Source organism: Gossypium hirsutum, chromosome A08 (genome assembly GCF_007990345.1).
Source record: "Gossypium hirsutum isolate 1008001.06 chromosome A08, Gossypium_hirsutum_v2.1, whole genome shotgun sequence".
NCBI classification, from domain to species: domain Eukaryota; kingdom Viridiplantae; phylum Streptophyta; class Magnoliopsida; order Malvales; family Malvaceae; genus Gossypium; species Gossypium hirsutum.
In genome coordinates this window covers 59,289,895-59,302,469 of record NC_053431.1, presented here as the reverse complement: position 1 = coordinate 59,302,469, position 12,575 = coordinate 59,289,895, and the positions used below count along the sequence as shown (strand labels likewise).

Sequence of the window (12,575 nt, the reverse complement as noted above, 5' to 3'; positions counted from 1 at the left end):
TAAGTACAATCAAAACTATTAATTCATCTTGCGGAATGATCAAACTGAAATGAAGAAAAATAACAATCATAATTTCAGCAACTTTTAAGAATAACAAGTTAATCAAGCAAGCACTTGTATGGTGTAAAAATGGCAATGAATTTCATGGAATGCAACATGTGTGACGGATGAAAAATGTTAACACTAAAGGCATGAGTATGTCTATTGTTCTAATCATGAATATTTACTTCTAACTAATCAAATGAAGTGAAGGAATCATGTAACGAGTAAGATTTTAAACATGAGAAAGATGATAACTTGTTTTATAAATGAAATTTATGTAATTATCAATATGGAAATAACATGAAAAATATAGATTACTATGATAAATAGCATTATAAATCAGTGAAATAAAAGGAAAATGAGTAAACAAACGCTAAAGGGAAGAGATTGGGCGTCGAGAATGGAGTTGGAGGCAGCGCACGGGCATGGTAGGGAGGCCGTGTGGTCTTACAACGGCTAGGGTTAAGGTTTTTGAATGGGGAAGAAAGTGAATAGTGCATAGTATTTATAGATTTTAGGCCACACGGCTAGGGAACATGACTGTGTTCCCCAATCTTTTCCCGTGTGTTTCGCGTTTTTCCTATTTGGTAGCGTTTGAAATTCACCCCACGCCCGTGTACCTTGGGCGTGTCGGTGCACACGGCCGTGTCAAACGACCGTTTCTAGCTTCGTTCACTTCTCCCACGCTCGTGTATGCAAGGTCCACTCCCGTGTTGATTTAACAAGATTGACCACGGATACTAGACACGGGCATGTCGCACGCCCGTGCTGTTTTAACAGGTTCACCCACGGTTCTTCCACACGGGTGTGTCGAACACCCGTGTTATTTTGGCAGGTTCAACCACGTCCATGTCACACGGCCATGGCATTTTATCGTAGCCCGTGTTGGGGAAATCTTTTGCCCTGTTTTCACACGGCCCTATGCATGCCCGTGTGCTTGGCCATGTCTTTGTGGAAAAACTTAAATTTGAGATCTCTATTAGTAAGTTAGGTGTTAAATACTAAAATTTAAAGAAATTAATATTGTTAGTTGTCGGGTTGCCTCCCGAGAAGCGCTTATTTATAGTCTAAGCTCAACTTACCTCTCCATTGAATGGTCATGGTGGTTCGAGGAGTTTATACTCCTCATTCCTGCTATCAATCTCATCAAAATAGGGTCTTAAACAAGTGTTGTTTACCTTAAAAGTGCCGAATTTGGGATGACTCACATCGACCGTACCGAATGGAAAATATTAAGTACCGTAAGACGGATTTCTTCATCCAGTCTGGTAGTGACAATGTAAGGATCTGTGGCATCTAATAAGACTTTATCTCCAACCTTAAGTTGATTTGAAAAGGTATCGAGCTCGTTTTGACACAGCTTTGGTTTATCATGTGTTCTTGGTTTATGTGTTCGCCATTCATCTAGCTCCTCTATTTGTAGTCTTCGTTCCTTGTGAGTAGGTCCTCTACTGTTGCTTGAGAATGACTCATGTGCTTCCTTCAGACTCATTTCCTGCAAAGTAGGTTGCACCATATTGTTAGTTTTAGTAGATGGTTTAAATGATCACCTTCAATTTTCGATGTGTTGCCAGAATTGCGAGCTTGAAGGGTGATTGTTTCGTCTCTCACCCGAAATGTGAGTTCACCTGTGCTAACATCAATGATCGTTTTAGCAGTTGCTAAAAAGAGCCTTCCTAGAATTAAGAGAGTGCTGCTATCCTCTTCTATGTCTAGAACAATGAAGTCAAAGGGAAATATAAATTTATCAATTTTAACTAGCACATCTTCAATAATACCCTTAGGGAATCTTATAGTTTTATCTTCTAATTGAATGCTCATCCTAGTCTATTTGGGTTTCCCGAGACCTAGTTGCTTAAACATTTTGTAAGCCATGACGTTGATACTAGCCCCTAGATCAGCTAATGCATTATTAACATCTAAACTACCAATTAAGCAAGGAATTGTAAAAATCCTTGGAACTTTTAGTTTGTTGGGTAGTTTATTTTGGAGAATAGCTGAGCAAACTGCGTTCAGCTCCACATGCAATGCCTCGTCCAACTTTCGCTTATTTTCTAAAAGCTCCTTTAAAAATTTCATTCCGTTTGGCATCTGCTATAGAGCTTTAATAAACGGTAAGTTAATATGTAATTTTTTTAAGAGTTTAAGGAATTGACCAAATTGTTCATTTGAGCGGTCTTTCCTTGTCGCGTTGGGGTATGGCACACGAGGTTTATATTCGACAGTCACTAGTTTATTTTTATTATAATCTACCTCACCTTTATCTTTGCTTACCACTGTTTCTTGCCTCAATTTTGGCTAAGGCTCAACGACTCCTTCTTCATTTTAAACATTAATTGCGTTGAGCTATTCCCCTGGGTTAGGTTCAATATTACTTGGCAGGCTACCTTGTGGTCATTCGGAGATTAGTTTAGAAAGCTGGCCTATCTGAGTTTCGAGCCCTTGGATTGACGCTTGTTTATTTTTAAGTGTTGTTTCGGTGTTTTGAAAGCAGGTTTCTGATACCGAGAAAAATTTGTGAGCATCTCTCCAAGGTTCGGCTTCTTTTCCTGTTGATAGGGTGGCTGTTGGTAGCCCGGAGGTGGTCGCTGATCTCCTTGGCCTTCCCATAAGAAATTGGGGTGGTTCCTCCAACTTGCATTATAGGTGTTACTATATAGATTGTTTTGAGGTTGAGGATTATTACCCATGTAATTTAATTGCTTGTTATCCATGTTGTGGCCATAAGGTTGGTATTTTGAATGGCTTGTTCCACCTCCACTTGCTTCGCACTGCATTACTGGGTGAACCTATGAAGAACTAAGAAAACCATCAATTTTTTATTCAAGAGTTCTACCTGATTAGAGAGCATGGTGACCTAATTGACATTATAAACACCGGTTGTTTTCGTTGGCTTTGTCCTCATGACTTGCCACTGATAGTTATTCAGTGACATTTCCTCTATGAACTCATAAGTATCTTCAGGTGTTTTATTAGTGATGATTCCGCCAGCAACTGCGTTAACCATTTGCTGAGTCAAAGGATTCAGACTGTTCTGGAATGTTTGAACTTGAAGCCAAAGTGGTAACCCATCGTGAGGGCACCTTCTCAAAAGGTCCTTGTATCTCTCCCATGCATCGTAAAGTGCTTCTAAATCAATCTGCACAAAACAAGAGATACCATTACGTAATTTAGCCGTTTTAGCTGGCGAAAAACATTTTAGTAAAAATTTTTCGGTCATTTGTTCCCAAGTAGTAATTGACCCTCGTGGTAACGAGTTCAACCACTGTTTAGCCTTGTTCCTCAATGAAAAGGGAAACAATCGAAGACGTATGTCATCATCAGAAACACCATTGATTTTAAATGTATCGCATAGTTCCAAAAAGTTTCTAAGTGAGCATTGGGATCTTCATCCTGCAAACCATCAAACTGAACAAACTGTTGTATCATTTGAATTGTGTTAGGTTTTAGGTCAAAAGTATTTGCAGCTACAGCAGGTCTAACTATGCTCGATTCAATTCCTGTTAAAGAAGGTTTAGCATAATCATACATAGTGCGTGGAGCAGGATTTTGATTAGACGCAATGCAGGAGGTAGCTGATTGCCTTGGTTTTCAGTCATCTCTTCAGTTAGGGATTGAGTATCGTCCTCTTGCTCGTTCTCTGTGTTTCTTAAGCTTCGCCTTATTTCTCTTTGGTTTCTGTGAACTGTGCGATCGATTTCTTCGTCAAAAAGTAGTGGCCCTGACGAGTTTCTTCTAGTCATAAACTATAAAAACCTGCCAGAAGAAAGAAAAAGAAAATTAGTAAATTAGAATAAAATTAAAAAATAAAATTAGTTTGCAAGAAAAATAAATGGCTAAAGTAATAAAAATTGAGTGTGCCTAATATTTTAGTTCCCCGGCAACGACACCAAAAACTTGATCGCATGATTTCTTGATAGGTTTTAAATATTTATAATTAATCGTTCTTGAAACTAACTATTATCGCTATGTAGGCAAGTGTACCTATCGAATAGTAGTATAGTTTTAGCAAGACCGGATTGTCGAACCCAAAGGAACTAAAAGTACTAGTAATGACTGTCTTTTTATTATCTAGCCTAAGAATAATGGGGTTTTGTTTTAACTAACTAATTATCTAAACTAAGAACTCATAGAGAATAGAATTGGAGAATTGCTTTTGGGAAAATCGATTGAATTAAGGCAATACCTAAGGAAAAATCTACCTAGGTTGTACTTGTTATTCTAGCTCCGAATCGGATGATTTATTCGTTTAACTTGTTCCGTAGATATCCCTAAGTTATGTTATTATCCCTATTCAAGACTAATAACGTCTAATCCCTAGATTGAATAATTGAGATCTTTCTTTAATTAACACCGTAGGGTTGCATTAACTCGATCTATGGATCCCCTTATTAGGTTTCACCCTAATCTGGCAAAATCTTGTCACCCTATGTCTAGGCGCGCAACCAACTCCGCTTAATTATGACAAATGTACTCTTAGGCAGGGTCTATTCCACCTCTAAATAAGAGCTTATCTTGAGTCAATATCCTGGGATATCAAAATAAGAATTAAGAACGCATAATTAAGAACAAGTTAAATATTTATCATACAATTCAGAAAATAAAAACAAGATTACTCTTAGGTTTCATTCCCCTTAGGTATTTAGGGAATTTAGTTCATAACTAAATAAGAAAACATCTCAGAATAATAAAGAATACAAAACATAAAGAAAACCCAAAACTCTTGAAGGGGAATTGAGGAGAGATCTTCAGTCTTGATGATGAATTCGGCTTCTAAGATGAATCAATCAGCTTCCTTGGAGTAATTCCTTACTCCATATTCTGTGTGTCCTCTTTTCTCCTCTTCTAGGGTTTATTTATAGGCTTTGGAATGCCTATAAGCCATTAAAAGTGGCCTTTTCTGAATTCGACTCAACTTGGGCTCGGCAGGGACACGCCCGTGTGACACGCCCGTGTGCGATCATTTCAGGCTGTGTTTGAGCCTGTTAGAATGGCATGGGCGTGTGTTCCACCTGTGTGAGTCATGCTTCGATTCTACCAGATTGACACGGCCGTGTGGGCTGCCCGTGTGAGGAAGTCTAGGCCGTGTTGATTTCATATTTTGGCCCATTTTCTCTGTTTTTGGCCTGTTTCTCATTCCTTTCTCTCTCCTATGCTCTCCTAAGTATAGAACATGAAATTAAAGCATTAGGAGCATCGAATTCACCAATTCTAGTGAGAAATCATCCATAAAATGCATTAAACATGGGGTAAAAATATGTATAATTTACGTTTTATCATCAAGTAAGTAATCCATTGAGATTGTATAAGCCACTTGTTGATAAAATCAAAAAACATGGGGCCGAAATCATCCATAAAATGCGTTAAACAAGGGGTAAAAATATGTATAAATTACGGTTTATTGGTTTCCGTAGCTCCTCAAGGTTTGGAACCTTTACATATGAGTAAGCAACCTGTAGATAAAATTTGAAAGTATGAGGCTGAAGAGTTTAGAGCTACAGTTGATGATGATCTAGAGAGAGTAGAGTTTTGGCTTGAGAATACAATCCGGGTATTTGATGATCTGTCTTGTATGCCAGCTAAATGTGTTAAATGCACTGTATCACTTTTGAGAGATACTGCATATCAGTGGTGGAACACTTTGATTTCTGTGGTGCCGAGAGAATGAGTCACGTGGGAATTCTCTTAGACCGAGTTCAGAGAGAAATACATAAATCAGTGGTTTATCGATCAAAAGTGCAAAGAATTTCTAGAATTGAAACAGGATCGTATGACCGTAACCGAGTACAAAAGAGAATTCGGGAGACTAAGTAAATACTCTCGAGAATATGTTTCCACTAAAGAGATTATGTGTAAATGGTTCGAAGATGGGTTGAATGAATATATTAAGCTTCTAATCGGGATTTTGGAATTGAAAGAATTTGTTGTTTTGGTCGGTAGAGCTTGCAAAGCCGAGGAACTTAGAAAAGAAAAGAAAAAAGCTAATTTTGAGGCAAGAGATTCGAGAAAGAGGTCGATGAGTAAACCTTATCATTCTTCTTCAAAGAAATTAAGGGATTCGTATAATCGTTCGAATGCTTTAATGGGGTATTCTAATAGAGATAGTGGGAAGCACACACGAGTCCAAAAGCTCAAACTACCTCAGTATCGAGCATTGGTAGTGTCAAAACCAACAAACCTGAGTGTCAGTAATGTGGAAGACGGCATTTTGGAGACTACTGGATGAATAATAAAACTTGTTTTAGATGTGCTCGCAAGATCGTTTTATTCGAGATTATCCTGAGTTACCTGAGAAAGACAAATTTCTAAATATAAGACCAAACAATGCAGCTGCCAAAGGGAGACCACCTCGAAACACTGGAAATGCGACTAGTAGTAAAGGTGCGACAAATAACTCTACTATGAGATCTGAGGCTCGAGCACCAGCTAGAGCTTACGCTATTCATGCTCGCAAAAATGCGTCATCACCAAATGTTATCACCGGTACATCTTCTGTCTATGACACTGATGTAATTGCTTTGATTGATCCTGGACCGACTCATTCATATGCTTGTATGAATTTAGTTTCTAGTAAGAGTTTTTACCTGTTGAGTCAATTGAAATTTTTATTAAAGTATCGAACCCCTTAGGCCAGTATGTCCTAGTTGATAAAGTTTGCAAGAATTGTCTTTTGATGACTTGGGGTTATTATTTTTCGGCTGATTTGATACTTTTACCGTTTGATGAATTCGATGTGATTTTGGGTATGGATTGGTTCTGCATGATGCTGTTGTAAACCGTAGACGAAAAACGATTGAGTTGAAATGTCAAAATAGTGAAATTATTCGAATTTAATCTGATGACTCGAGTGGTTTGCCTATAGTGATATCGACAATGCTAGCACAAAAATATGTGAGAAAAGGTTTGCGATGCTTATCTTACATATGTACTAGATACAAAAGTGTCTAAATGGAAGATTGAATCAATGCCAGTGGTTTGTGAATATCCAGATGTATTTCCAGAAGAGTTACCTAGGTTGCCACCAGCCAGAGAGGTTGAATTTGCTATTAAATTAGTACTAGGAACATCACTGATATCGATAGCTCCATATAGAATTGCTCCTACAGAGTTAAAAGAGTTAAAAGCTAAGTTGTAAGAGTTAACAGATAGAGGTTTTGCGTGACCTAGTTTTTTACCCTGGGTGCACCAATTCTATTCGTAAAGAAAAAAGATGGACGATGAGACTGCGTATTGATTATTGTTAGCTTAACAAGGTTATAATTAAGAATAAGCATCCTTTTTTGAGAACTGATGATTTGTTTGATCAGTTGAAAGGAGGAATAATATTTTCAAAGATTTATTTACAATCTGACCATTATTAGTTGTGACTTAAAGATTCGGATGTGCCAAAAACTGCATTCAGAACCAGGTAGACCATTATGAATTTCTTGTTATGCCATTTAGATTAACTAACGCTCCTACAGTATTTATGGATTTGATGAATCGAATCCTTAGACCATATTTGGACAAATTTTTTGTTGTATTCATTGATGACATTTTGATTTACTCTCGAGACGAATCTGAGCGTGCCGAACATTTGAAGATTATATTACAAACATTGAGAGATAAGCAATTGTTTGCTAAATTCAAAAAATTTGAGTTTTGGCTTCGAGAGGTAGGGTTTTGGGGACATATTGCTTTAGCGGAACGCATTCGAGTTGATCCGTGTAAGATTTCAGCAGTTGTTAATTGGAAACCACCAAGAAACGTATCCGAAGTCAGAAGTTTTCTGGGATTAGTTAGCTACTATCAGTATTTTGCAAAAGGAATCTCGATGATTGCTACATCGATAACTCGATTGTTACAGGAAGATGTAAAGTTTGAGTGGTCTGCGAAATGCCAACAGAGTTTTGAACAGCTGAAAGCACTATTAACTTAGGCACCAGTTTTAGTTTAGCTTGAGTCGGGTAAAGAGTTTGTGATTATCAGTGATACGTCACTGAACGGTTTGGGATGTGTTTTGATGTAAGAAGGCAAAGTGATAGCTTATGCTTCCAGACAATTAAAACCGCATAAAAAAATTATCTGACGCATGACTTATAGTTGGCTACTATTGTTTTCACATTGAAAATTTGATGACATTATTTATTCAGTGAGAAGTGCCACATATTTACCGATCACAAGAGCTTGAAGTATTTAATGTCTCAAAAAGATTTGAATTTGTGACAACGAAGATGGTTTGAGTTGTTGAAAGACTATAAGTTAGTAATTGATTATCATCCGAGGAAAGTGAATGTAGTCGCAGATGCTTTGCATAGAAAATCTTTGTTTACTTTGCAAGCGATGAACACACATTTATCCTTATCTTATGATGGTTCGATTTTAGCTGAGTTAAAAGCTAAATCGATGTTTCTTCAGCAAATTTGTGAGGTTCAAAAATGTGATAATGAATTGCAAGCTAAAAGAGTATAGTGTAAGTCAACTACAAATTCAGAGTATCAAATCAGATCCGATGATTGTTTGCTATTCAGAGGTAGAATTTGTGTATCGAGAAATCCCAAGCTTACTTAGAAAATTCTACATGAAGCACACAATGGTTGTTTATCTGTTCATCCATGGAATACTAAGATGTACAGTGATTTAAAATAGTTGTACTGGTGGTCGGGCATGAAACGAGATATTTTAGAATTTGTGTCGAGATGCTTGGTTTGTCAACAAGTCAAAGCAGAGCATCAAGTTTTTTCGGGACTACTACTGCCAATGATGATACCAGAGTGGAAAAGGGATAGAGTTACTATGGATTTCGTATTGGGGTTACCTCTATCTCCCAAAAAGAAATATGCTATTTGGGTTGTTGTTGATCTTTTGACGAAATCTGTACATTTTATTCCGGTACGTACAGATTTTTCACTCGATAGATTACCTGAATTTACATTTTTGAGATTGTCAGATTGCACAAGGTGCTAGTTTCTATTAATACGGATAGAGATCTGAGATTTACATTGTGATTTTGGAAGAAATTGCAAGAAGCTTTGGGTACACGATTGCATTTCAGTACCACCTTTCATCCTCAAATAGATGGTTAGTCCTAGAGAGTTATTCAGATTCTCGAAGATATGCTTCATTACTGTGTTTTAGAGTTTGAAGGCAACTGGGAAAAATATTTATCGTTGGTTGAATTTGTGTATAACAATAGTTTTCAATCGAGTATAAAGATGGCACTATATAAAGCTTTATATGGTCGTAAATTTTGAACTCCATTGTACTAGACTAAGCTTAGTGAGAACAAGATTCACGGGGCTGATTTGGTTAGAGAGACTGAAGATAAAGTGAAAGTAATTCGCAACAAAGTATATTCAGATCGAGAAAAATCGTATGCAGATTTGAAACGTAAAGATATTGAATTTCAAATCGGCGACAGAGTGTTTTTGAAAGTATCACCATGGAAGAAGATTCTACGATTTGCTCGCAAAGGAAAATTGAATCTGCAATTTACTGGACCGTACGAGATTATCGAGAGAATTGGGACAATAGTTTATCGACTAGCCTTACTGTAACAGCCCGTTTCTAGTCAAATCAGAATAGTGGTTACGGGACCACAAATCTGAAGTCAAAACAATTATTTTATTATTATTTTAATTTTTACAGCATGATTGAATGATTGTGTGAAAGTTTCGTTTAAAAATTTTATCGTTTGAGTGTTTAATTCGACAAAAAGGACTAAATCGCGTAAAGTGTAAAAGTGGAGTTCTATTAGTTAAAGGTACTAAATGGCTATTAAATTAAATAGTAAAGGTTCTTAAGTAGTAATTAGACCATTATATTGGTGAGTGGACATATTTGGACATATTATTAAGTGTTTTAATGGTTATTAATCAAGTTTAAAATAGTAAATTAGTTAGTAAAGAATAAATAAATAAAACAAAACAATTATAATATTTTTAGTTATCATATTCATCAATCGATTATTAGGGCTAAAAGAAACCATTTTTATTCTCTTCATTTGACTATGTTATTTTTGCTCATTAAGGTACGGTTTTTGATCCGTTTTTAATGATTTCTATGTTTTTGTGATAATTGTAACTAGGTCTAGCTAGCCAAGGGACTTTTTGCAAAACTGTTAAAGATTTAGGAAGTTGCCATTGATGAATAAACATGTGTTTTGATGATTGATGATAAATTATGAATGTTTGTTGTCAATTATACAAGTTTTATTAAGTGATTTTTAGTAAAACAGCAAATTAGGGATTAAATTGTGAAATGTGGAAACTTAGTGGTTAAAATGTGAAATAAGTGGAAAATATGGGCTACTAGCGACCTATTTGTAATTCGGTTAGCATGATTAGTATTGAATTTCATGAATTTGTTATTTTATGAAATAAGGACTAAATTGTAAAAGTTGTGAAACATTAGGGGCAAATTTGTAAAAGTGGTTTAATTTGAATTTTGGATTAAATTGAATAGAAAGATAATAAATAAGTTAATTTTGATTATATTTAAATCAAAAAAGTGAAACTCGAATCTAAATCGATGGAAAGGCAAAGTTCTCGACTAATCAATCAATTTAGCCATTTTTACATTCAAAGTAAGTTCATATGTAATAAATTTCATTATAAATATATTTTAAATGCTTTGATATTGCATAAACTGTGATTACAAAACTATAGACATGTTCAACAATGATTTGACGATGGTTTGACATTTGAAATCCCGGTTTAACCTTAGGAATAGATTAGGATACTAGTGACATGTCATTAAGGTATTATTGTGATTATGTGTTCCGGGTGTTGGTCTTGTACGTCCTACTAGTGACTGAGTATATCGGCATGTGTTGCGATTACTTGACAGCTTGTGTGAGCAGCACCATGTCGCTACGTCTTGACCCACAATTTGTGTGAGCAGGCCCATTGATAGCTGTAGTGTGAGCAGTACATGTGATATGAGATTGAGTTAGCTTTGGCTATATATGTGGCACTTTGGGTGTGAGTTCCCATGTATCCGATGGTATTTCGAATGGTTCAACGGGTAAAAGAAAGACGTGTTAGAATATGAGATTAATACGAGATGGTACAAGTATGTACATGAACTGTATAAGTTTAAATCAAACAAGTTGTACAGTTTACACACAAGATTATAATTGAAAATGTGAAAGGTTTGTTAGTTAAATGAATTACATGTTGATATAAAGCTATAAAGCTATAAAGCTTACTTTGTTTTTTTTTTATGTTTATTCTAGTGATTTTAAAGCTAGCTCAGATTCGGGGATCGTCGGAGATTTCGTCACACTATCCTACTATTACTTTGGTACCTTTTGAGCTTATGTTTTGAGTTCGCATGTATAGGGACTTTGGTTATTTTGGTATATTTGGTAATGTGTTGTGCCATTTGAAATGGCTTGCAAATTCTTATGTTTTGATTTGTCTATATAGCCATGAGAGTTGGCTTAATTTGGTTGGTTTGATTATGTATATAAATGTATATATATGGCTTATGTTATGAATTTGAGGTTGGTTTCGTGATGCTTATAGATAGTAGATGTTGTGGTTGTGAAATGATAAAAATTAGAGAAGATATATGCTTGTGAAATTGAGCATTATGATGCATGTCTAGAAATGTTACCTAGTTGAATGGTATAAGTTAAGTTTTGTATAAATTGGATGGTACATTGTGGTTTTGTATTGGTTGGTGTTGGAAATGGTATGAAATATGCTTAAGAGAGGTTGATTGAATGCCTATTATATGCTTTATTTTGGTGCCTTTGAATTTGGTGTAGGTGTATACAAGTTTGGGTGGCAAATTGGCTTGGTAAATAGCCTATTTTTGTCCACATGGGCAGAGACACAGGCATGTGTCTTAGCCATGTGTGACACACGGTTATGTTACATGGCCGTGTGTCCCCTGGAGTTGAAATTAAAATCAAGTCAGTATGCTCCACACGGCCTCACACACAGGCGTGTGACTTGGCCGTGTGGTATAAGTCAGTATACCCTACTGGTTTGGCAAAGCCTAGCACACGGTCTGGAACACGGGCGTGTATGACCATTTTTATGGAACACAAGCTAGCCACACTGCCATGTGTGTTGGCCGTGTGACCCAAGTCTGAGAGTTACACTGTAACACCCCTATCCCGTAACCGTCGCCAGAATAGGTAATGGGCATTACTGGACTTGTAACTCATGTCAGAACAGTAAAATTTTGAACTTTTTCTTGAAATAAAGATCGTTCATTTAAATAAGTACTAAGCACAACCAGAGGTAAAATTTAAACTTCACTAAGTAAACATTCAAAAGATGCCATTTTCGCATGGCTTATATACATTAACCAAAAATATTCTTCCGCCACTAGTCTATTCTATACATGCCATAAAATAATTCTAAACATAACAGCAACAAGCGGTGGATAGTGATAGTGTGACTAGTTGCTGACGATCCCCGAGCCTGTAGCTTTGCAATGAGATCTATAAAACAGAGGAAACAGAGTAAACGAAGTAAGCATTATAATGCTTAGTAAGTTTTAAGCAGTGTCAACAGATAACAATCAAATTATAACATAGT

General features: G+C 36.3%; 1 non-coding gene across 1 annotated transcript; it reads left to right on the top strand.

Moving 5' to 3' along the window:
- Window positions 1-3,107: 3,107 nt before the first annotated feature.
- LOC121205346 (small nucleolar RNA R71) lies at window positions 3,108-3,214 on the top strand. Its single transcript, XR_005900427.1, has one exon. It is a non-coding gene; the product is annotated as a small nucleolar RNA R71 (small nucleolar RNA).
- The last annotated feature ends 9,361 nt before the right edge of the window (window positions 3,215-12,575 follow it).